Source organism: Arachis ipaensis, chromosome B8 (genome assembly GCF_059453495.1).
Source record: "Arachis ipaensis isolate K30076 ecotype BB chromosome B8, ASM5945349v1, whole genome shotgun sequence".
Classification (NCBI taxonomy): domain Eukaryota; kingdom Viridiplantae; phylum Streptophyta; class Magnoliopsida; order Fabales; family Fabaceae; genus Arachis; species Arachis ipaensis.
Window position 1 is genome coordinate 129,310,727 of NC_142443.1, and position 6,070 is coordinate 129,316,796.

The following is a 6,070-nucleotide window of genomic DNA, read 5'->3' on the forward strand; positions in this document are numbered from 1 at the left end:
GCCCCTCCCTCCTTGTACCCCACTACTACCCGCCCCGCCTCTACCCGCGGGTAGTAGTCTACTCTACCCTAACCTGCCCCCACGGGTATCCGTCCCGCCCCTACCTGCCCCTATAAAAAGTAAATGACATTTTAAATTTTACACATTTATATATAAATCAAGATACAAACTTAAAATTCATAACTAAATTAAAATACAAACATAAGATTCATACAATGTCAAATAACTTAAAATTAAAAAAGAGTTCATACAATGTTAAATAACTAAATTAAAATACAAACATAAAGAAATTATATCATTAAAATATAAAAAAGTCTTCAATCCTTATTCTTGATCACTTTTCACATCTTCATCATCATTAAAGGTTTGAAGATCAAGATTCAAACCTAAAAATCAAAAGAGATAGCAATTAATATAATAATTATTATGATGTAAAAAATTAACATAAATGAATATTAAGTAATATATCACCTTTATTTCCTAAAGCTGCCCACAATCAACTTTGGCCACACATCAAAGCTTCAATTATGCTTTCTTTGAGCTTTCCGCGATGAGGAGAGATTACACGACCACTTGTACTAAAAGCAGATTCAGAAGCAACAGTGGATACTGGAATGGCATATATATCCTTGGTTATTTTTGCCAAAACTTTAAATTTCATTTGATTGTTCTTCCACCATTTCAAAACATTAAAGTTAGGATCATTTGGAGGATGAATTTCTTCCTCAAAATAATGATCAATCTCAACATTTACACATGAACCCCTTGTCATTTTTCTTCTTTTAAGATACACTATATAATCATCACTCCCAAATATGCTTGTATTTCCACTTTCATCAGCTTCCTTTGTACCAACATGTGACACATCAGAACTCATTTTTTGATTGTATTCATTAACCAACTCATTACACAACTGATGAATTCTGTCAACTTGCTTGGAACATTCTATTGGATCTGGATACATTTTTTCAAATTGAAACTCAACTCCAACCATCTTGTACCTAGGATCTAAAATAGCAGCAACACCCATAATGCCATGAATCTCATCCCAATACTTCTCAAATTTTTTCTTCATGCTAGATGCCATATTAGCAATTAAAGAATTACTAGAAAGTTGTCATTCATCCAATGAGACTTTTATTTTACAAACCAAAGTAAAGTAAAGATTGGCCGTCGAAAATTTAGAACTAGAAAACAGCTGAGTAACATCATAAAACAACTTCAATCTATCACATATTTCCTTGGCAAGTTCCCACTCCTCATTACTTGGCACAATTTTATATTGGGGTTCTTTCTGCCTTAACCTAGGAAAGACATCTCTATATAACAATGCAGTTTCTAACATCAAATAAGTTGAGTTCCACCTAGTCGGACAATCAAGAACCAATTTCTTAGTAAATGGAATCGTTGTTTTAGCACACCAACTCACAAAAGTTTCGTTCCTTTTCTGCGTTGCAGTCCAATACAATACACTACTACGAATCTTTTCAATACTTTCCTTCACTATACTCAAACCATCCTTCACAATCAAATTTAATATATGAGCACAACAACGCATATACAACAATTTACCCCCCAACATTAAGAATGAAGAATCTAGACGCCCTAACAATTCATCTATCATAGCATCATTAGTGGAATAATTATCCAATATAACAGTAGACAGTTTTCTATCAACGTTCCATTCTAACAATATTTTCATCAATGTTTGAGTAAGAACTTCACTTGTATGGGGACAAGGAACATAACAAAAGCTGAAAAATAAAACAAACATGCATGCATTTTAGATTAACGAAGCTCAACGTACAAAGACAACACAATGTATAAAAGTTTACAAAATTTTTGAAGTACCTCAATAGGCGCATTTGCAACTTCCACGAACTATCGATATAGTGAGCTGTGACAATCATGTAACCCTTTTCTTGATTGGAAGTCCACATGTCGCTAGTTATCGCAACTCTACTATCATTTTCATCTAGTTGAAGAGTTAACTTCAGCTTCTCATCCCCAAACATCTTCAAGATGTCTTTCCTAACCGTATTGCGACTAGGCATTTTAAATGTTGGTTGCATTGATGCAAACGCTTGCCTCAGTCCATGGTGGTCCACACAACTCAAAGGATACTCATGCAGGACAATCATTTCGGCGACACACTTTCTTGTCTTTGAAGGGTCAAACACAAAGCCATCTTTATTTACTTTTTACACTTGTGCTTGTTTTGCTAGAGATCCAACAATTGATTATTGCCTTGAATTCGCCACTTTTATTCTCTTACAATATCAGTTCACATGGTTTCTCAGTGACTTGGTACCATTCTTCGAATTTGCATTAAGCACACTCTTGCAAAATTTACATTTTGCCTTCCATTCACCTTCGACTTTTAAACGATCAAAATACTCCCAATAAGCACTCTTAACATTAGCCTTATTGTCACCTTCAACAGGAGTTCATCCTTCTGGATTTGAGGCATTATTATCCGTTGCTTGTGGAGTTTCTAAAGTTGGATTAATATTACTTTAAACTTTAATTTCATTATCGGTCGAAGCACCATTATTGCTTTGTGTATCTTCTCTAGCGTTGCTAGCCATAAAATTACCTTAACAAACCTACATTGAAAACACAAAGCATATAAACTAGAGATATATAAGTGTGGAGAATGAATCACAACAATAAAGTAACAAATTCTTGTCCACAATTCAATAAACCACAAAATTTCAATCACAACAAGAGGAAACAATTAAAAAAAACACAAAACAAACTTTAAGAATTGGCAAACTATCATAGCTGTGGATTAAATTATCATAACTCATGACATGATAGTTTAATATGAACATTCCAGCGCTATATAGGTATCTAGTCATTAATCATGTTCACATCACTAAAACATTAAAAATCTGAATCCCTCTGAATCATTCCACTTATGGTTTTTCATTTATCAACCAAATAATTCATCACAAATATCCAAAAACAGTTACAGCTGCTGAATCTTTTTAAGTTCCAGAGCATGTAAAAGGTGCCAAAGGGAAACCTATAATTCCTTCATAGCAACTCTATAATGAAAACAAAGAATGCTGTTCAGATTGGTGAGAACAGTATTAAATTGGTGAAAATGTTTAAGAATAGCATAGAACTACTAGGAAAATATAAAAAATATATGAAGAAAACCAAAAGATATGAAATATATTATTATGTTCAATAATTTCATAAATAAATAACCCTCAGATTGGTACATGGATGCTCCTGAACAAAACTATTGTTAATTCCAAACTTAGGAATACAATGATTGAATGAAACCATAAGCATCACCAACGCAATATTCATAAGCATTACCAAACTATTAATTGAATGTTGAAATTAGCTTAAAACGGGCGGGTTATGTTACTTAACAGACATGATGAAACTAATATGGCGATTATTATTATTATTGGCTCACCAAATGCGATATGAACAATCACAAAATCTGAACAATTTCAAATCGATCAAGCACTTACAAGAAAAAACAGAGAGAGCATAATGTGAGATAGAGAAAGAGGCAACTTACCACTTACTAGAGGAGGAATACGGCGACAAAGAGGGCAGCGCAGAGGTTTGGTAGCGCAGGACGGCAGCGCAGTGACACAGTGAGGGGTTCACTATTCAGCAGATGAAGACTCGGCGAGGGGCTCGGAGGATGGTAGCGTCGCGACGGTGATAGGCTCGGCAGGAGAGGAAGAGGGTTGCGGCTGAAGAGGAAGAGGAAGTGAGCGAGGGACTCGGAGGATGGTAGCGTTGCGATGGTGATAGGCTCGGCGGGAGAGGAAGAGGGTTGCAACTGAAGAGGAAGAGGAAGTGAGCGAGGGGCTCGGAGGAAGGTAGCGTCGCAGCGGTGATAGGCTCGGCAGGAGAGGAAGAAGGTTGCGGCTGAAGAGGAAGAGGAAGTGACCTCTTCTCTGTTAGGGTTGGGGGCTCAAGCCTGAAGGAGTGAAGGTAAACTATGCGCCTGTGAGAACTGAGAAACCCTAATTTTGTAAGTGTGTATATATACTATGCACTCCGGGGCAGGTAGGGGCGGGTTTACCCTGACCCCGACCCCGACCCGCCCCGCTCAGCTACCCGCCCTGATCAAAACCCGCCCCGCTCCAGGTCGGGTTTAAACCCGCCTCGCCCGGGTCGGGTCGGGGCGGGTACCCGCGGGTTCGGGTACTCCTGCCACCCCTAATCACAAGCTAATTAATTGCGCTTAATTTTTGTTTATTTTTATGTGGGTTACATGGAAGTGAATCAAAACTCTGTAGGATTTCGAAAGATCTATCAGATCAAAACCAAAGCAGTATATTTGTGCTGCACTTGGTTTGCAATGATGGGAAGATTGCAATGAAACTAATTTTATCTAACGTTGAAGCTAGGGATGTATATGAATGAACCAACAAAGTCGGCTTTGCTTTAAATGGTTCCAAAATATTTCAAGACATTTTGCAGGTCTTGCTGAAAAAAATTAAAAAAGATCTAGATAGTAGAAAAAATTTACGGTACTTTCAGTCACTAATTTAGCTACTGTATTTTTATACATATACAATACAAAATACAAAATTCAAAACTTAAAAATAAAAATCTCACTCTCAATATTACTCTCACGTGCTCGCTGAAACAATGTTCTTCTTCTGTACTTCCCTTACTCTCACTCTCACTCTCTGACGGTGATTCTCCTTCCTCATCCTGATTTTCAACAGTGATTTTCTCCGGCGGCATGACTCTCCTTCCCTCTCTCTCTGGTGGCACGATTCTCCTTCGCTCTCTTTCAAGCGCAGTTGCGATTCTCCTTCCTATCTCAGGCGTGGTGCTCTCTGTGTTTCAGACGCGAATTTCATCGACTGCATTTTCTTTGTTTGATTCTGCAAGGTAAATTTCTATTCCTTGTTTGATTATGTATTTTTCGTGCATTTTTCTTGTTTTATTCTATCAGCTTCTTCAATGGCATTTTCCTTGTTCGTTTTGAGCTTCTATTAGCTTCTTCAATTGCATTTTCCTTCTTCATTTTGAGTTTCTATAAATGAATTTGTGTTGTGCATAATTTGTACTAAAAATATTTAAGTTAGGATTTTGAATTGAAGTCTCAGTTAACTAATTTTAACAACTGATTATTAGTAGACTATTAATTGATTATAACTGGATTTTTGTGATATGAGTTGGAGTATGTTTGATTATTATACTGAATGAGTTTGATTATGCTTAGTTTGATTAGTATGCACACAGAAGCTATATGCTGAAATGCCCCAAAGGAACACTGTTTTCTGGTCTTGTTTGATTTCAGGATATGCACAAAATTTGGATTGGTCTCACTCTAAAGTCATCAATTTACCACTATAGAGTATGGATTGATTAAAATGGATAGTGTGTTTTTTTACTTCGAGCAAGACCTTACCGCTATGTCACACTTATAGTCATGAGCTAGTTGATTATCTACCCTATAAGTGTTCATATACCCATACCAGAAAGGATAACTGCAGAACTCCCCCATCTAATTATAAGTTTTGTCCTGAATTTAAACATATATCCAATCTAGTCTCAACCATCTAATTATTGAGTTTGATTATAGTCAGGATCGGTGCAAACTCAGGTTCAATGTTTGACTACTGAGTTTGATTATAAATATTTATTGAGTTTGATTATAAATGTTTATTGAATTTGATTATAGTCATAAATGTTTATTGAGTTTGATTATAGTCAGGTTCGGTGCTATATTTGAGTACTGAGTTTGATTATAGTCAGGTTCGGTGCAAACTCAGGTTCAGTGCTTGTCTACCGAGTTTGATTATAAATGTTTATTGAGTTTGATTATAGTCACGTTCGGTGCTATATTTCACTACTGAGTTTGATTATAAATGTTTATTGAGTTTGATTATAATCAGGTTCGGTGCAAACTCAGGTTGTGTTTGACTACTGAGTTTGATTATAAATGGTTATTGAGTTTGATTATAGTCAGGTTCGGTGCAAACTCAGGTTTAGTGTTTGACTACTGAGTTTGATTATAAATGTTTATTGAGTTTGATTATAAATGTTTATTGAGTTTGATTATAGTCAGGTTCGGTGC